Source organism: Acipenser ruthenus, chromosome 32 (assembly GCF_902713425.1).
Source record: "Acipenser ruthenus chromosome 32, fAciRut3.2 maternal haplotype, whole genome shotgun sequence".
NCBI lineage: Eukaryota > Metazoa > Chordata > Actinopteri > Acipenseriformes > Acipenseridae > Acipenser > Acipenser ruthenus.
The window spans coordinates 10,990,489-11,009,581 of NC_081220.1; the positions used below are offsets into that span (position 1 = coordinate 10,990,489).

Genomic DNA, 19,093 nt, shown 5'->3' on the forward strand with positions numbered 1-19,093 from the left:
TGGTTAAATCCCGGTCTCATCAATTTTGTTTTGTTAGATTAAAAGTGTTCCAGCAGCAGGTAAATGTCCCCACACCTTTTGGTTCTGTTTACTTATGCTACACCGCTGCTAAACCTGAACGTTGCTGCTAATTATCTTAACTAAACTTGTATTGTTGTTGAATTGCTCTATTATAGCTAAACCTGTAATGTTGCAGCTAACGTTCCTAATACTGTTAAAACGTGTGTGTATTAACAATCTGGCTTTTTTTGTTGTACCCTTGCTGCGAAGAGCTGTTTCCAATCACCTAGCACGCTTAAAGAAAAGTGTAATCGCTGCTATATGTTGGTCTAATACCCCATGCTTTTAAAATGTGGCTATTGGCTGGCTTTATTCAATTTCCCCTAAACAAAAGCCTTATTTCTACTGAAAAACTAACTTGCTTCATGGCTGCTGCTACAGCACTCGGGCACGTTGTGCCTAGCGTTAGCGGACATAGGAGATAAGAAGACCTACAAAATATCACGCGCTGCAGTTTTTCAGTCCGGGGATTATTACAAATGAGCAGACTGTGCATTAAAATACACATGCATGGTGGGCGTCTCTGTTACAAAGAATTGTCACACTTTGTATTTATCTCCATAATGCGCCGGGACAAAATACGCAGATACTTTAAAATTATTTGGAGAATGCGGGCATCGATCCCGCTACTTCTCGCATGCTAAGCGAGCGCTCTACCATTTGAGCTAATTCCCCATTAACGGTGCCAGGGATTCTCATAGGCTTCATCGCAGCTTGATACGAGCAAATCAGATTGTCAGTTGTTTTTTAATTTTTATTTTGGCAATGTAGTCTGTGATTGCAAATTTAAAAAAATAATAATTTAATTAACTAAATAGCAAATATTTCGACTAGAGGTATGTTTTCAATTTCTTTAAAAAGTAGTGTCAGCTCGTTTATTCAGTCGCTTATAAATCCACAATCTGTGTCCCGATGCAGCAGCGCTGTGTGCTGTGGCTCGAGCTTGTTTGACGAGGCAGACGATGCAAAAATGCCAATACTTGCTTTTGTATCACGCGACAAACTTAAGGTATGCTTTAACGGCTTGGCTGTCTCGAGTTAGTTTGTATTGTTAATGTAAAACCTCGTTGTTGCCCAGTCATTGTTTCATATGAAGTAGAGCTTGCCAGTTGGGGGCGACGGTCTGATAATAAAAATTAAGACTATATTTGCAAGGATCATTTCTAGAATGAAACACGTTTTGAAGGGATTGGTCTCGGTATCCACCAGGAGGAGTGGCAGTGTTTTCTTCTCAGCACCGAGCTGACAATGAGTGTTGTTATCGGGAACCTACTCGCTGCAAGTAATGACCACTTCAATCTTCAGTCGGGGGTTGCTGAAGGAAGGGGACACATTTTGAGTGTGTATCTCATTCCGGTAGAAACGTAGAAAAAAGAAAGCATCTAGCCCACAATTGTTCAGTTGTTTAAATCAATAACCACATTTAAATTGATCATTGCTAATGTCAAAACAATTTAAGAACACTTTAAATAGGGCTTGACTAATATAAAAATATAGCAATGTATTTTGCACTACGCAGGACTAGATTGAGTTTAAAATAGACATTACATCTGAAAATAACTTGTGCTTACCCCCACTTACAAGGAAGCTGTCAACCTTTGTATTCGTCCTCATAACGTGTTAGAAAATGTAAACAGCAGTTGGAGAATACCGAAGTCGATCATCCTAGCATGTTAAACGAGGGCATTTCTCATGTAAGCTACTTCCACTAATAGATCGTTTATAGTGTTCTCAATGGTCCGCATCCCAGCCTGAGACCACGATCCAGTGGCAGTCGGAGATGTTTTTCAAAGTAATATGTTATTTGAAATATTAAAACAATCTTTAGTTAAATAACACATGTTTCTACACAAAATATTTTTCAGTGACTTCGACAAGTAGTCTGTTTACAACAAAAATGCAATCTGAGTTAGGAACGCTATTTTAGTCCGATTTAAAATGGAAATTAAAATGGTATTGAGTGCTGACAAGAGTTTCGTATCAGCTGTTGATTTCATTGAAACAATCTTTTATAGTAAAATGAACAAATTGATTCATTTAAAAAATAAGTAAAAGTGAACTGTCAGAAGTGGGATTTGAACCCACGCCTCCATTCGGAGACCAGAACACACAATTCTTTGGAAAGACAGCGTCCTTGAGTCTGGCGCCTTAGACCACTCGGCCATTCTGACAAGCTGCGTTTGCTTTAGTAGAAAACCGCATTATTTCATTTCAGCACGGACTAGGGTTGTCTATTGTATCAAGGCCCGATTGGGTTTATTACGCACATACTAACTTGCTCCATGAATGATGTAATGACAAGTGTAAAAAAAGAAACAGATTGAAGCCAACCCACAAAAGTAAGATTCTTTATTTCAGTATCGGTATAGCTTTAAAGGATGCACGCATTTTACAATTGCAATTGCTATATTATAATGACCAATAAGTAATTGTGTTGCAATACTTTATACAATGTGAACAGAATCAGACATTGCTCCGTTGCCTCGAAGAAACATCTACAATTTGTATTTAAAAAGGACGCCCAACGTGGGGCTCGAACCCACGACCCTGAGATTAAGAGTCTCATGCTCTACCGACTGAGCTAGCCGGGCTGTCGGGAGAAAGTTTCTTTCTTTGAGGCGGGGTGAGAGAGGAAGTACCGACAGGTGCGTGGGACCTGAGATTCGGTGTGCTGCTGCTGTAGATGAGTGTTCTGGAGACGCGCTGTGTCTGTGTCTGCGGTGTTACAGCCGTGTGAGTATATTCCAGAAGTAGTGTGTTGGATAATTCGAGAGCTAGTCTGTTGAATAAAGCTCTGAGACGTGTGGTTAAATCCCGGTCTCATCAATTTTGTTTTGTTAGATTAAAAGTGTTCCAGCAGCAGGTAAATGTCCCCACACCTTTTGGTTCTGTTTACTTATGCTACACCGCTGCTAAACCTGAACGTTGCTGCTAATTATCTTAACTAAACTTGTATTGTTGTTGAATTGCTCTATTATAGCTAAACCTGTAATGTTGCAGCTAACGTTCCTAATACTGTTAAAACGTGTGTGTATTAACAATCTGGCTTTTTTTGTTGTACCCTTGCTGCGAAGAGCTGTTTCCAATCACCTAGCACGCTTAAAGAAAAGTGTAATCGCTGCTATATGTTGGTCTAATACCCCATGCTTTTAAAATGTGGCTATTGGCTGGCTTTATTCAATTTCCCCTAAACAAAAGCCTTATTTCTACTGAAAAACTAACTTGCTTCATGGCTGCTGCTACAGCACTCGGGCACGTTGTGCCTAGCGTTAGCGGACATAGGAGATAAGAAGACCTACAAAATATCACGCGCTGCAGTTTTTCAGTCCGGGGATTATTACAAATGAGCAGACTGTGCATTAAAATACACATGCATGGTGGGCGTCTCTGTTACAAAGAATTGTCACACTTTGTATTTATCTCCATAATGCGCCGGGACAAAATACGCAGATACTTTAAAATTATTTGGAGAATGCGGGCATCGATCCCGCTACTTCTCGCATGCTAAGCGAGCGCTCTACCATTTGAGCTAATTCCCCTTTAACGGTGCCAGGGTCTCATAGGCTTCATCGCAGCTTGATACGAGCAAATCAGATTGTCAGTTGTTTTTTAATTTTTATTTTGGCAATGTAGTCTGTGATTGCAAATTTAAAAAAATAATAATTTAATTAACTAAATAGCAAATATTTCGACTAGAGGTATGTTTTCAATTTCTTTAAAAAGTAGTGTCAGCTCGTTTATTCAGTCGCTTATAAATCCACAATCTGTGTCCCGATGCAGCAGCGCTGTGTGCTGTGGCTCGAGCTTGTTTGACGAGGCAGACGATGCAAAAATGCCAATACTTGCTTTTGTATCACGCGACAAACTTAAGGTATGCTTTAACGGCTTGGCTGTCTCGAGTTAGTTTGTATTGTTAATGTAAAACCTCGTTGTTGCCCAGTCATTGTTTCATATGAAGTAGAGCTTGCCAGTTGGGGGCGACGGTCTGCTAATAAAAGTTAAGACTATATTTGCAAGAATCATTTCTAGAATGAAACACGTTTTGAAGGGATTGGTCTCGGTATCCACCAGGAGGAGTGGCAGTGTTTTCTTCTCAGCACCGAGCTGACAATGAGTGTTGTTATCGGGAACCTACTCGCTGCAAGGAATGACCACTTCAATCTTCAGTCGGGGGTTGCTGAAGGAAGGGGACACATTTTGAGTGTGTATCTCATTCCGGTAGAAACGTAGAAAAAAGAAAGCATCTAGCCCACAATTGTTCAGTTGTTTAAATCAATAACCACATTTAAATTGATCATTGCTAATGTCAAAACAATTTAAGAACACTTTAAACAGGGCTTGACTAATATAAAAATATAGCAATGTCTTTTGCACTACGCAGGACTAGATTGAGTTTAAAATAGACATTACATCTGAAAATAACTTGTGCTTACCCCCACTTACAAGGAAGCTGTCAACCTTTGTATTCGTCCTCATAACGTGTTAGAAAATGTAAACAGCAGTTGGAGAATACCGAAGTCGATCATCCTAGCATGTTAAACGAGGGCATTTCTCATGTAAGCTACTTCCACTAATAGATCGTTTATACTGTTCTCAATGGTCCGCATCCCAGCCTGAGACCACGATCCAGTGGCAGTCGGAGATGTTTTTCAAAGTAATATGTTATTTGAAATATTAAAACAATCTTTAGTTAAATAACACATGTTTCTACACAAAATATTTTTCAGTGACTTCGACAAGTAGTCTGTTTACAACAAAAATGCAATCTGAGTTAGGAACGCTATTTTAGTCCGATTTAAAATGGAAATTAAAATGGTATTGAGTGCTGACAAGAGTTTCGTATCAGCTGTTGATTTCATTGAAACAATCTTTTATAGTAAAATGAACAAATTGATTCATTTAAAAAATAAGTAAAAGTGAACTGTCAGAAGTGGGATTTGAACCCACGCCTCCATTCGGAGACCAGAACACACAATTCTTTGGAAAGACAGCGTCCTTGAGTCTGGCGCCTTAGACCACTCGGCCATTCTGACAAGCTGCGTTTGCTTTAGTAGAAAACCGCATTATTTCATTTCAGCACGGACTAGGGTTGTCTATTGTATCAAGGCCCGATTGGGTTTATTACGCACATACTAACTTGCTCCATGAATGATGTAATGACAAGTGTAAAAAAAGAAACAGATTGAAGCCAACCCACAAAAGTAAGATTCTTTATTTCAATATCGGTATAGCTTTAAAGGATGCACGCATTTTACAATTGCAATTGCTATATTACAATGACCAATAAGTAATTGTGTTGCAATACTTTATACAATGTGAACAGAATCAGACATTGCTCCGTTGCCTCGAAGAAACATCTACAATTTGTATTTAAAAAGGACGCCCAACGTGGGGCTCGAACCCACGACCCTGAGATTAAGAGTCTCATGCTCTACCGACTGAGCTAGCCGGGCTGTCGGGAGAAAGTTTCTTTCTTTGAGGCGGGGTGAGAGAGGAAGTACCGACAGGTGCGTGGGACCTGAGATTCGGTGTGCTGCTGCTGTAGATGAGTGTTCTGGAGACGCGCTGTGTCTGTGTCTGCGGTGTTACAGCCGTGTGAGTATATTCCAGAAGTAGTGTGTTGGATAATTCGAGAGCTAGTCTGTTGAATAAAGCTCTGAGACGTGTGGTTAAATCCCGGTCTCATCAATTTTGTTTTGTTAGATTAAAAGTGTTCCAGCAGCAGGTAAATGTCCCCACACCTTTTGGTTCTGTTTACTTATGCTACACCGCTGCTAAACCTGAACGTTGCTGCTAATTATCTTAACTAAACTTGTATTGTTGTTGAATTGCTCTATTATAGCTAAACCTGTAATGTTGCAGCTAACGTTCCTAATACTGTTAAAACGTGTGTGTATTAACAATCTGGCTTTTTTTGTTGTACCCTTGCTGCGAAGAGCTGTTTCCAATCACCTAGCACGCTTAAAGAAAAGTGTAATCGCTGCTATATGTTGGTCTAATACCCCATGCTTTTAAAATGTGGCTATTGGCTGGCTTTATTCAATTTCCCCTAAACAAAAGCCTTATTTCTACTGAAAAACTAACTTGCTTCATGGCTGCTGCTACAGCACTCGGGCACGTTGTGCCTAGCGTTAGCGGACATAGGAGATAAGAAGACCTACAAAATATCACGCGCTGCAGTTTTTCAGTCCGGGGATTATTACAAATGAGCAGACTGTGCATTAAAATACACATGCATGGTGGGCGTCTCTGTTACAAAGAATTGTCACACTTTGTATTTATCTCCATAATGCGCCGGGACAAAATACGCAGATACTTTAAAATTATTTGGAGAATGCGGGCATCGATCCCGCTACTTCTCGCATGCTAAGCGAGCGCTCTACCATTTGAGCTAATTCCCCTTTAACGGTGCCAGGGTCTCATAGGCTTCATCGCAGCTTGATACGAGCAAATCAGATTGTCAGTTGTTTTTTAATTTTTATTTTGGCAATGTAGTCTGTGATTGCAAATTTAAAAAAATAATAATTTAATTAACTAAATAGCAAATATTTCGACTAGAGGTATGTTTTCAATTTCTTTAAAAAGTAGTGTCAGCTCGTTTATTCAGTCGCTTATAAATCCACAATCTGTGTCCCGATGCAGCAGCGCTGTGTGCTGTGGCTCGAGCTTGTTTGACGAGGCAGACGATGCAAAAATGCCAATACTTGCTTTTGTATCACGCGACAAACTTAAGGTATGCTTTAACGGCTTGGCTGTCTCGAGTTAGTTTGTATTGTTAATGTAAAACCTCGTTGTTGCCCAGTCATTGTTTCATATGAAGTAGAGCTTGCCAGTTGGGGGCGACGGTCTGCTAATAAAAGTTAAGACTATATTTGCAAGAATCATTTCTAGAATGAAACACGTTTTGAAGGGATTGGTCTCGGTATCCACCAGGAGGAGTGGCAGTGTTTTCTTCTCAGCACCGAGCTGACAATGAGTGTTGTTATCGGGAACCTACTCGCTGCAAGGAATGACCACTTCAATCTTCAGTCGGGGGTTGCTGAAGGAAGGGGACACATTTTGAGTGTGTATCTCATTCCGGTAGAAACGTAGAAAAAAGAAAGCATCTAGCCCACAATTGTTCAGTTGTTTAAATCAATAACCACATTTAAATTGATCATTGCTAATGTCAAAACAATTTAAGAACACTTTAAACAGGGCTTGACTAATATAAAAATATAGCAATGTCTTTTGCACTACGCAGGACTAGATTGAGTTTAAAATAGACATTACATCTGAAAATAACTTGTGCTTACCCCCACTTACAAGGAAGCTGTCAACCTTTGTATTCGTCCTCATAACGTGTTAGAAAATGTAAACAGCAGTTGGAGAATACCGAAGTCGATCATCCTAGCATGTTAAACGAGGGCATTTCTCATGTAAGCTACTTCCACTAATAGATCGTTTATACTGTTCTCAATGGTCCGCATCCCAGCCTGAGACCACGATCCAGTGGCAGTCGGAGATGTTTTTCAAAGTAATATGTTATTTGAAATATTAAAACAATCTTTAGTTAAATAACACATGTTTCTACACAAAATATTTTTCAGTGACTTCGACAAGTAGTCTGTTTACAACAAAAATGCAATCTGAGTTAGGAACGCTATTTTAGTCCGATTTAAAATGGAAATTAAAATGGTATTGAGTGCTGACAAGAGTTTCGTATCAGCTGTTGATTTCATTGAAACAATCTTTTATAGTAAAATGAACAAATTGATTCATTTAAAAAATAAGTAAAAGTGAACTGTCAGAAGTGGGATTTGAACCCACGCCTCCATTCGGAGACCAGAACACACAATTCTTTGGAAAGACAGCGTCCTTGAGTCTGGCGCCTTAGACCACTCGGCCATTCTGACAAGCTGCGTTTGCTTTAGTAGAAAACCGCATTATTTCATTTCAGCACGGACTAGGGTTGTCTATTGTATCAAGGCCCGATTGGGTTTATTACGCACATACTAACTTGCTCCATGAATGATGTAATGACAAGTGTAAAAAAAGAAACAGATTGAAGCCAACCCACAAAAGTAAGATTCTTTATTTCAATATCGGTATAGCTTTAAAGGATGCACGCATTTTACAATTGCAATTGCTATATTACAATGACCAATAAGTAATTGTGTTGCAATACTTTATACAATGTGAACAGAATCAGACATTGCTCCGTTGCCTCGAAGAAACATCTACAATTTGTATTTAAAAAGGACGCCCAACGTGGGGCTCGAACCCACGACCCTGAGATTAAGAGTCTCATGCTCTACCGACTGAGCTAGCCGGGCTGTCGGGAGAAAGTTTCTTTCTTTGAGGCGGGGTGAGAGAGGAAGTACCGACAGGTGCGTGGGACCTGAGATTCGGTGTGCTGCTGCTGTAGATGAGTGTTCTGGAGACGCGCTTTGTCTGTGTCTGCGGTGTTACAGCCGTGTGAGTATATTCCAAAAGCAAAGTGTTGGATAATTCGAGAGCTAGTCTGTTGAATAAAGCTCTGAGACGTGTGGTTAAATCCCGGTCTCATCAATTTTGTTTTGTTAGATTAAAAGTGTTCCAGCAGCAGGTAAATGTCCCCACACCTTTTGGTTCCCTTTCAAGTCGAAAATAACCATCAAGGTATGGGACATTGCCGTCAGGCAGTAGGGATTGGCTGAGCTTTATGTCAAAGCTGCCGATAGGCCTCCGCGCAAGCTGCCGTGTAAGCCCACCCCCCTGGGAGCTTACTATACGCAGCGCGCGGAGAGTCACTTCCTCTTTTGCCTTCAGCATCAGTAGCGGTAGGACTTAGAGCTAATTTAACTGATTGTACTCACTAAGCTTAGGCTTGAGAAGCTGGTTTTTCCCCTTCTCCGAGTTTATTTCAGTTATTATTGTTATTATTGTGTATTTGTATTATTTTAGGATATATTTTGTGTTTACATTATATATTCCTTTTCGCTTTGCTTCGGCATTGCGTTCTTCGTGGTCTCCCCGTCTTTCTTTTATTATTTACTGTGTGGGTTTTTTATATATATATATTCTATATATATCGTATTATTGTGTAATTATATATTTATTATATATTACATTGTGTGTCGGACGCGTGTTGCGTTGGCCTTGGCCACGCGCAATTGCATCCTCGGTCTAGCTTAGGCTAGACCGTGTGTGTGTGCGGGTAGTCTGCTCTGCAGTGTTCCCCCCCCCGCGGCGCGTTCCCGCCACGTGGTATTGCACTACACTCCCTTACCTTCTGCAGCGTCCACAAAAAAAAAAAAAAAAGTTTTCCCTTCACTATACAGAGGAAGACAACCACCAACGTGCAAAATCCCCAGCACCTTCAGGTAGGTATTGCACAGCACCAGACACTGTACCAGCACTTTGCGTCTCCGCTTGGCGGGTCAGCTGACGCTTAGGCGTCTGTGCTTGCGTTCCACGCTCGGCACTCGCGCTCCGGCGCTCGCGCTCCGGCGCTTTTGGTGTCAGCGCTTGTGCGCTTGGTGCAGCGCTTCGGCGCTTTGTGCAGCGCTTCTGCGCTTGGTGCTTAGTGCTTCTGCACTTGGGGCTCAGTGCTCGACGCTCGACGCTTCGGCGCTCGGTGCTCGACGCTCGGTGCACGTTCCCATCAACGTCGGTGCTCGACGCTCGGTGCTCGACGCTCGGTGCACGTTCCCATCAACGTCGGTGCTCGACGCTCGGTGCTCGACGCTCGACGCTTCGGTGCTCGACGCTCGGTGCTCGGCGCTTGGCGCCTCGACGCACGCACCCTCGACGCTCGACGCACGCGCCTCGACGCTCGGCGCTCGACGCTCGGTGCACGCACCCTCAACGCACCTCGGTGCTCGACGCTCGACGCTCGGTGCTCGGCGCCTCGACACTCGACGCTCGACGCACGCACATCAGGTGCTTGACGCTTGGTGCCCAGCGCTTCGGTGCTCGACGACGCGCACCTCGCTCTCGTCTTTGACGTCAATATGTCTGGGTTCCACCGTTGTGTGACCTGTCAGGCCAAGTTGCCTGCCAGCGACCCTCATGAGGACTGTGTCGCATGTTTAGGGCCGGACCATGCAGCATCTGCCCTGGCAGACAGGGCATACTGCCAGCTATGTGCAGGGTTTCAAACACGCACCCTACTCCAGAGAGCTAGGAAGGCGGTGGGAGGTTGTTCCCCATCTTCGGGCTCGTCCCACACCGTCTCGGCCCCACCATCGTCTATCGTGTCGCTGCCGGCGACGTCTCAGCCTATGAGCCCATCTTCCCAGCTTACAGCTGGTCAAAGGTCACCAATTAGGCGTGCTCGGGAACGTTCCCGCAGCCCCTCCTCTCGCGGGGCTCGCCCCCGTCGAGAGTCGCGATCCAGATCTCGATCGCCTCGCCGGAGAAGACACTCCCGCTCCCCTCGAAGGGGTAGACGGCATCAAGACACATCTGGGGTGGCTGAGCTCACCTCCAAGATGTCGCAGTTCATGGAGCTCATGATGGGACAACAATCCCTCCTCATGACTCTAGCGAACGTGGCGCCTCGGGCCCCAGAGATGGTTACCGGACCCAGCGCTAGTCAGCCGATGGTTCCTCCACCAGTTCCCCAGGAAGTAGAGTGGGACGCCGATGCTGTCTCAAGGGACGCATCTGATGCAGACCCGCTCTTTGAAGACACAGAGCCTGAGGTGGCATCCCAGCACTCTGTGCAGGACGACCCTGAAGTGCTGGATACTAATGACCCTATCTGGTCAGTGGTGGAGAGGGCAGCCCGCCATCTAGGCGTGGACTGGCCCGCATCAGAGCCAACACGTCGCTCTCTGTTTGAATTGCCATCGGCTCCGCCCCTTCAGTCCAGGATGCTCCCGGCATTCCCGGATTTTATTAAGGAGGTGCAGTCCACCTGGGGAGCACCGGCCTCCGCCCCTGCGACTTCTCGCAAGGCTTCGGCCTTCACCATGCACGGGGCGAGCAAAGCTGGGCTGGCGTGGTTTCCGCCAGTGGGCGCCACGTTCGCCGCGCTAGTAAAGACGCCGACACTTTCGGGGCTGGCTAAGGACCCTTCCTGCCCTAACAGGCAGTGTAGGATTACGGAGGCCCACCTAAAAAAGGGTTATGCCGCGGCTACAGAGGCAGTTAGACTGTCCAACGTGGCCAGCCTCCTGACAGTCTACCAGGCGGCGCTGATTCGCGACCTGCCTGAGTCCCCACCCGTCGGGCTCAGGACCGAGCTGGGTGCAGTTGCACAGCTTTTGGTCAGGCTGGCTCAGCTAAATGCGCGAGCACAGGGCAGGAGCATTGCTTCCCTAGTAGTAGCAAGGAGGCAGCTATGGCTCTCACAGGCCAGGGTACAGGAGCCTGATAAGGCCCCGTTGTTAGATGCTCCTATATCCCCGGGGCACACGTTTGGCCCAGCGGTGGAGGAGATGCTGCAACGCTCCGTCAAGGCGCGTGAGGCGTCGCAGCAGTTGGCTAAGATGTGGCCAAGCAAGCCTTTCCAGCCAAGGCGGCCGCAGGAGCGCCAATGGCGCAGGGTGCCGCCGCAGCAGCAGGCGCACCCACAGGGCAGTAAAACCGCCCCCTCGGGGTTTGCAGCACGCAGCCAACCCGCATTTGCGAGACCGCAGCGCGGAGGGTGGCGCCCCAGAGGAGGTAGCAGACCACGTCCTCGTGGCTCTGGTCAGGCCCCTCGTGAGCGAGCGCAGCCTAAGCAGCCCTGAGAAACCCCGGCAGCCGTTAACCCACCCCTACACTGTTCCACAGCTCCTGTTCTGGCAACAATGCACCAATGACATCTGGGTGCGCAAAACTATAATCACCGGGTACACCCTTCAATTCCGGTTAAAACCCCCCCCCTTCAGGGGAGTGGTGGTAACTGCAGTGAAGGACTCGGTTCAGTCCTCAGCTCTAAATGCAGAAATACAGGCATTGCTCAAGAAGCGTGCCATTCAACTAGTAGACCCTGCTCTGACCGACCAGGGGTTCTACTCCAAATACTTCCTTGTGCCAAAGAAGGACGGCGGGCTCCGCCCTATTCTAGACCTGCGTGTACTGAACAAATACCTACGGGTGTTGTCGTTCAAGATGCTTACGCACAGGCACATTGTCCAGTCTGTCCGGCAGGGTGACTGGTTTACCACCGTAGACCTCACAGATGCGTACTTTCACGTTCCCATCTGTCCGGGTCACAGGAAGTACCTACGTTTCGCATTTCAGAGCAGGGTCTACGAGTTTTGTGTCCTGCCATTCGGCCTGTCTCTAGCTCCTCGAACCTTTTCGAAGTGTATGGACGCCATTTTAGCCCCCTTGCGGGTTCAAGGCATTCGACTGCTGAACTATCTGGACGACTGGCTCGTCTGCGCGCAGTCAAAGGAGCAGTTGGCACAGCACACAGTGATGGTTACAGACCATCTTCAGCGGCTAGGTCTGAAGGTCAATCCAGACAAGAGCCGCCTCGTGCCCAGCCAACAGACCGAGTTTTTGGGTCTGCATCTGGACTCAGTGTCCATGGAAGCGACCCTATCGACACAAAGAGTTGCCTCATTAGAGCGGTGTCTCTCCCTATTCAGGTTGAGAGAAACAGTCAGCATGGAGCTCTGTCAGCGCATGCTGGGGTTGATGGCTGCCGCCTTGCAAGCCCTTCCTTTGGGCTTACTACACCAGAGACCTCTGCAGGCCTGGTTCAATGCCTTCGCGTTTCACCCGCGGAGAGACAAGCACCGCAGGCTGAGGGTATCCCGAACCTGCTGGGAAGCATTACGCTGGTGGAGAGTTCAGTCGAACATCCGCCAGGGCGTGCGCTTGGGTCCCATCTTCCGAAGGGAAGTTATCACAACCGACGCTTCCAACCAAGGTTGGGGAGCAGTCTGGAACGGGACAGGGACCCGTGGAGCGTGGTCAGGACCCTGGAGGTCAGCCCACATCAACGCTCTGGAACTCAGAGCAGTGGACCTCGCCCTTCGGCACTTCTTGCCAGTGCTTCTAGACAAGAACGTGTTAGTGCGGTCAGACAACACCACAGTAGTGGCGTATATCAATCGCCAGGGCGGATTGCGGTCCCCAGGTCTTCACCGGATGGTAATGCGGCTGTTGCTCTGGGCTCAACCGCGGTTAGCCTCTCTGCGTGCAGTTCATCTGCCGGGCAGAGTCAATTACGCAGCGGATCTCCTGTCCAGAGGAGGTCCTCTTGCGGGCGAATGGCGTCTTCAACCTCGGGTGGTAGAGCGCATTTGGGACTGGTTCGGCACAGCGCAAGTCGATCTCTTCGCTTCACGAGAGACCACGCACTGCCCCCTATGGTTCTCGGTGAAGGACCTCGACAGCCCCCTAGGAGTCGATGCACTGGCTCACGAATGGCCGCCAGGGCTCCTGTACGCATTTCCACCGATTTCGATGCTCCCCGCCTTCTTGGAGAAGGTCAGGGTAGAGCAAGCGACAGTGATTCTGATCGCTCCTCGGTGGCCTCGGAGGATTTGGTTCACGAGTCTGGTGCAGTTGTTGCACGGTCGCCCGAGGGAGCTCCCTCTGCGAGCGGACCTGTTGTCCCAAGCCCAAGGAGGGCTATGGCATCCGAACCCCAAGCTCATGCAGCTATGGGCTTGGCCCCTGAGCGGGAGCGCCTGTCAGCCTTAGGGCTTTCGACGGCGGTTATATCGACCATTCAAAGTGCGAGGGCACCCTCCACTCGGTCGCAATATACGTATAAGTGGCAATTATTTCAGGGTTGGTGTCTGGCTGAGGGCCATGACCCGGTCTCCTGCCCTATGGCAGTGATATTACAGTTTCTGCAGAAGCTGTTAGACGAGGGTAAGTCTCCCTCTACACTTAAAGTGTATTTGGCCGCTATTTCGGCTTGCCACGTACGCATTGACGGGTTATCACCTGGTTGCCATTTTTTGGCATCTCAGTTTCTGAAAGGCGCAAGACGCTTGCGGCCTCCAAGAACGACCAGTTTACCGTTGTGGAGCCTTGATGTGGTGCTGGAAGCCCTTGCCAAGGCGCCGTTTGAGCCTCTCCACAGCGTGGATATGAAGCTCATATCTATTAAGACTGCGTTTTTGCTGGCTGTGGTATCAGCAAAACGCGTGAGCGAGTTACATGCACTGTCAGTGCATCCTTCTTGTACTCGTTTTGCAGGAGACGGTTCTAAGGTCTCCATGCGCCCTAATCCGGCCTTTTTACCAAAGGTTATATCCCCGTTCCACATGAACCAGTCAGTCGAGTTGATGGCGTTCCATCCTCCTCCTTTTTCTTCCCCAGAGGAAGAGCGGTTACACATGCTCTGCCCTGTGAGGGCATTGAGGTGTTATATTGACCGCACAAGGACTGTGAGGCAGACAGAACAGTTGTTCATATACCATGGTTCTAGATCTTTGGGTCAGCCGCTGTCTAAACAGCGCCTTTCCCACTGGATAGTGGATGCTATTAAATTAGCGTATGAATCTGCAGGCCTTCCTCCACCAGGGCAGTTGAAGGCGCATTCTACCAGGGGTATGGCGACATCCTGGGCCCTCTTTCGAGGGGTGCCGGTGTCTGATATTTGCGCGGCAGCCAGTTGGGCTACGCCGCATACTTTCATGAGGTTTTACAGGCTAAATGTGCTGGAATCCAGGTTGCGGACGTCTAGAGTAGGTACAATATGGTGTGACTATTCCACCTTGGGACAGGTGTCATTGCGAGCATAGACGCTGAGGCGCAGCTCCGCATATGTGTAGATGTACTGCCTACGCAGTTGCGTTATGACGTAAGTCTGTCCTACTGCCGAGAATCCTCCCTCGCGACGGCTTGGGTACACTGTTCCCATACCTTGATGGTTATTTTCGACTTGAAAGGGAACCATAGGTTGCGGATGCAACCCCGGTTCCCTGAAAGAGAAAATAACCATCAAGCCGCGAGGTCGCTCTGGAGGCCTTCACGGCCTGAAGGGCAAAAGAGGAAGTGACTCTCCGCGCGCTGCGTATAGTAAGCTCCCAAGGGGGCGGGCTTACACGGCAGCTTGCGCGGAGGCCTATCGGCAGCTTTGACATAAAGCTCAGCCAATCCCTACTGCCTGACGGCAATGTCCCATACCTTGATGGTTATTTTCTCTTTCAGGGAACCGGGGTTGCATCCGCAACCTATCGTTCTGTTTACTTATGCTACACCGCTGCTAAACCTGAACGTTGCTGCTAATTATCTTAACTAATCTTGTATTGTTGTTGAATTGCTCTATTATAGTTAAACCTGTAATGTTGCAGCTAACGTTCCCTAATACTGTTAAAACGTGTGTGTATTAACAATCTGGCTTTTGTTGTTGTACCCTTGCTGTGAAGAGCTGTTTCCAATCACCTAGCACTCTTAAAGAAAAGTGTAATCGCTGCTATATGTTGGTCTAATACCCCATGCTTTTAAAATGTGGCTATTGGCTGGCTTTATTCCATTTCCCCTCCTTGTTTTTAGTACAACTTTAATACATTTTATTGTTAGTTATTTGAACTGATTTATGTGAATCATGGATCATTGTAATAAAGCTTTGTGAATTGTTATTCTGCCTTTGTCATTCTGTTGTCATTCCTATTCCAAACCTTTTAATTAATTTTTAGTAGTGTCGGTATTAGGACTCTCACTGGGTGTCACTGGGTGTGGCTGCTACAATCCCATATAGAATGCGACAAATCAGGTCGCCCTCCTTCATATATACAGAAAAAGAATAAGTACACACACACACGAGTTGATTTACTGCAGCGTCAGACATCGGAGGTTCAGCAGTGTACTGCAATGTTGTAAAAAGACATGTCTAATTCAGGATGGTTGAGCGAGCTATGGCGCTGCGTTCAGATCACAGTTACCCTGGAAGCGTGGGTTCGAATTCCATTTCTGAAAGCTCTGTTTGTTCATTAACCACTCAGCCACGGCTACATGCTCTCACGGTTTTCCGTGAAAACAGCCGTATTATTGTCAAAAGAAGCAAACGACACCCGCAGTAATGCTGTAGATGTCAGTATAGGCTAAATAATGAACCCAAGTCAAATGCCTTTGTTGAAACTCTATCAGATTTGTACAAGTCAAGCACACGTGGGAAATAATAATACAATATCCTTTCTGCCAACGTTCATAATAATGAATACATCCTTTTTTCAAAATACGTAGCTATTTAACTGATCTTTTCAAAACACCCATACACAAAAGCCTTATTTCTACTGAAAAACTAACTTGCTTCATGGCTGCTGCTACAGCATTCGGTCACGTTGTGCCTAGCGTTAGCGGACATAGGAGATAAGAAGACCTACAAAATATCACGCGCTGCAGTTTTTCAGTCCGGGGATTATTTCAAATTAGCAGACTGTGCATTAAAATACACATGCAGGGTGGGCGTCTCTGTTACAAAGAATTGTCACACTTTGTATTTATCTCCATAATGCGCTGGGACAAAATACGCAGATACTTTAAAATTATTTGGAGAATGCGTGCAACGATCCCGCTACTTCTCTCATGCGAAGCGAGCTCTCTACCATTTGAGCTAATTCCCCTTTAATAGTGCCACCGATTCTCATAGGCTTCATCGCAGCTTGATAGAAGCAAATCAGATTTGTTTGTTTATTATTATTTTGGCAATGTAGTCTGTGATTTGCAAATTTTAAAAAAAATTGAATTAACTAAATAGCAAATATTTCGACTAGAGGTATGTTTTCAATTTCTTTAAAAAGTAGTCTCAGCTCGTTTATTCAGTCGCTTATAAATCCACAATCTGTGTCCCGATGCAGCAGCGTTGTGTGCTGTGGCTTGAGCTTGTTTGACGAGGCAGACAATGCAAAAATGCCAATACTTGCTTTTGTATCACGCAACAAACTTAAGGTATGCTTTAACGGCTTGGCTGTCTCGAGTTAGTTTGTATTGTTAATGTAACACCTCGTTGTTGCCCAGTCATTGTTTCATATGAAGTAGAGCTTGCCAGTTGGGGGCGAAGGTCTGCTTATAAAAGTTAAGACTATATTTGGAAGGATCATTTCTAGAATGAAACATGTTTTGAAGGGATTGGTCTCGGTATCCACCAGGAGGAGTGGCAGTGTTTTCTTTTCAGCACCAAACTGACAATGAGTGTTGTTATCGGGAACCTAATCGCTGCAAGGAATGACCACTTCAATCTTCAGTCGGGGGTTGCTGAAGGAAGGGGACACATTTTGAGTGTGTATCTCATTCCGGTAGAAACGTAGAAAAAAGAAACCATCAAGCCCACAATTGTTCAGTTGTTTAAATCAATAACCACATTTAAATTGATCATTGCTAATGTCAAAACAATTTAAGAACACTTTAAATAGGGCTTGACTAATATAAAAATATAGCAATGTCTTTTGCACTACGCAGGACTAGATTGAGTTTAAAATAGACATTACATCTGAAAAAAACTTGTGCTTACCCCCACTTACAAGGAAGATGTCAACCTTTGTATTCGTCCTCATAACGTGTTAGAAAATGTAAACAGCAGTTGGAGAATACCGAAGTCGATCATCTTAGCATGTTAAACGAGGGCATTTCTCATGTAAGCTACTTCCACTAATAGATCGTTTATACTGTTCTCAATGGTCCGCATCCCAGCCTGAGACCACGATCCAGTGGCAGTCGGAGATGTTTTTCAAAGTAATATGTTATTTGAAATATTAAAACAATCTTTAGTTAAATAACACATGTTTCTACACAAAATATTTTTCAGTGACTTCGACAAGTAGCCAGTTTACAACAAAAATGAAATCTGTGTTAGGAACGCTATTTTAGTCCGATTTAAAATGGAAATGAAAATGGTATTGAGTGCTGACAAGAGTTTGGTATCAGCTGTTGATTTCCTTGAAACAATCCTTTATAGTAAAATGAACAAATTGATTCATTTAAAAAATAAGTAAAAGTGAACTGTCAGAAGTGGGATTTGAACCCACGCCTCCATTCGGAGACAAGAACACACAATTCTTTGGAAAGACAGCGTCCTTGAGTCTGGCGCCTTAGACCACTAGGCCATTCTGACAAGCGGCGTTTGCTATAGTAGAAAACCGCATTATTTCATTTCAGCACAGACTAGTGTTGTCTATTGTATCAAGGCCCGATTGGGTTTATTACGCACATACTAACTTGCTCCATGAATGATGTAATGACAAGTGTAAAAAAAGAAACAGATTGAAGCCAACCCACGAAAGTAAGATTCTTTATTTCAATATCGGTATAGCTTTAAAGGATGCACGCATTTTACAATAGCAATTGTTATATGACAATGACCAATAAGTAATTGTGTTGCAATACTTTATACAGTGTGAACAGAATCAGACATTGCTCCGTTGCCTCGAAGAAATATCTACAACTTGTATTTAAAAAGGACGCCCAACGTGGGGCTCGAACCCACGACCCTGAGATTAAGAGTCTCATGCTCTACCGACTGAGCTAGCCGGGCTGATGGGAGAAAGTGTTTTTCTCTGAGGCGGGGTGAGAGAGGAAGTACCGACAGGTGCGTGGGACCTGAGATTCGGTGTGCTGCTGCTGTAGATGAGTGTTCTGGAGACGCGCTGTTTCTGTGTCTGCGGTGTTACAGCCGTGTGAGTATATTCCAAAAGTAAACTGTTGGATAATTCGAGAGCTAGTCTGTTGAATAAAGCTCTGAGACGTGTGGTTAAATCCCGGTCTCATCAATTTTGTTTTGTTAGATTAAAAGTGTTCCAGCAGCAGGTAAATGTCCCCACACCTTTTGGTTGTGTTTACTTATGCTACACCGCTGCTAAACCTGAACGTTGCTGCTAATTATATTAACTAAACTTGTATTGTTGTTGAATTGCTCTAATATAGTTAAACCTGTAATGTTGCAGCTAACGTTCCCTAATACTGTTAAAACTTGTGTGTATTAACAATCTGGCTTTTGTTGTTGAACCCTTGCTGGGAAGAGCTGTTTCCAATCACCTAGCACTCTTAAAGAGAAGTGTAATCGCTGCTATATGTTGGTCTAATACCCCATGCTTTTGAAATATGGCTATTGGCTGGCTTTATTCAATTTCCCCCTCCTTGTTTCTAGTCCATCGCCTTAACCACTCGGCCACGA

At 45.5% G+C, this 19,093-nt stretch overlaps 12 non-coding genes across 12 annotated transcripts; 4 read left to right on the forward strand and 8 right to left on the reverse strand.

Annotated features, from left to right (window-relative positions):
* The first annotated feature begins 1,198 nt into the window (after window positions 1-1,198).
* On the forward strand, window positions 1,199-1,404 carry LOC131703528 (small nucleolar RNA U3). Its single transcript, XR_009309969.1, has one exon. It is a non-coding gene; the product is annotated as a small nucleolar RNA U3 (small nucleolar RNA).
* Window positions 1,405-2,120: 716 nt separating this feature from the next.
* On the reverse strand, window positions 2,121-2,231 carry trnal-caa (transfer RNA leucine (anticodon CAA)). The gene is made up of 2 exons: window positions 2,194-2,231; window positions 2,121-2,166 (listed from the first exon to the last, which is right to left on the reverse strand). It is a non-coding gene; the product is annotated as a tRNA-Leu (tRNA).
* A 347-nt stretch (window positions 2,232-2,578) lies between these two features.
* trnak-cuu (transfer RNA lysine (anticodon CUU)) lies at window positions 2,579-2,651 on the reverse strand. Its single transcript has one exon. It is a non-coding gene; the product is annotated as a tRNA-Lys (tRNA).
* A 1,409-nt stretch (window positions 2,652-4,060) lies between these two features.
* LOC131703584 (small nucleolar RNA U3) lies at window positions 4,061-4,266 on the forward strand. The gene has a single exon (XR_009310023.1). It is a non-coding gene; the product is annotated as a small nucleolar RNA U3 (small nucleolar RNA).
* Window positions 4,267-4,982: 716 nt separating this feature from the next.
* Window positions 4,983-5,093, reverse strand: trnal-caa (transfer RNA leucine (anticodon CAA)). The gene is made up of 2 exons: window positions 5,056-5,093; window positions 4,983-5,028 (listed from the first exon to the last, which is right to left on the reverse strand). It is a non-coding gene; the product is annotated as a tRNA-Leu (tRNA).
* A 347-nt stretch (window positions 5,094-5,440) lies between these two features.
* Window positions 5,441-5,513, reverse strand: trnak-cuu (transfer RNA lysine (anticodon CUU)). Its single transcript has one exon. It is a non-coding gene; the product is annotated as a tRNA-Lys (tRNA).
* Window positions 5,514-6,922: 1,409 nt separating this feature from the next.
* Window positions 6,923-7,128, forward strand: LOC131703585 (small nucleolar RNA U3). Its single transcript, XR_009310024.1, has one exon. It is a non-coding gene; the product is annotated as a small nucleolar RNA U3 (small nucleolar RNA).
* A 716-nt stretch (window positions 7,129-7,844) lies between these two features.
* On the reverse strand, window positions 7,845-7,955 carry trnal-caa (transfer RNA leucine (anticodon CAA)). Its single transcript has 2 exons — window positions 7,918-7,955; window positions 7,845-7,890 (listed from the first exon to the last, which is right to left on the reverse strand). It is a non-coding gene; the product is annotated as a tRNA-Leu (tRNA).
* Window positions 7,956-8,302: 347 nt separating this feature from the next.
* On the reverse strand, window positions 8,303-8,375 carry trnak-cuu (transfer RNA lysine (anticodon CUU)). The gene has a single exon. It is a non-coding gene; the product is annotated as a tRNA-Lys (tRNA).
* An 8,626-nt stretch (window positions 8,376-17,001) lies between these two features.
* Window positions 17,002-17,207, forward strand: LOC131703600 (small nucleolar RNA U3). The gene has a single exon (XR_009310039.1). It is a non-coding gene; the product is annotated as a small nucleolar RNA U3 (small nucleolar RNA).
* A 716-nt stretch (window positions 17,208-17,923) lies between these two features.
* trnal-caa (transfer RNA leucine (anticodon CAA)) lies at window positions 17,924-18,034 on the reverse strand. The gene is made up of 2 exons: window positions 17,997-18,034; window positions 17,924-17,969 (listed from the first exon to the last, which is right to left on the reverse strand). It is a non-coding gene; the product is annotated as a tRNA-Leu (tRNA).
* Window positions 18,035-18,381: 347 nt separating this feature from the next.
* On the reverse strand, window positions 18,382-18,454 carry trnak-cuu (transfer RNA lysine (anticodon CUU)). The gene has a single exon. It is a non-coding gene; the product is annotated as a tRNA-Lys (tRNA).
* Window positions 18,455-19,093: the final 639 nt, after the last annotated feature.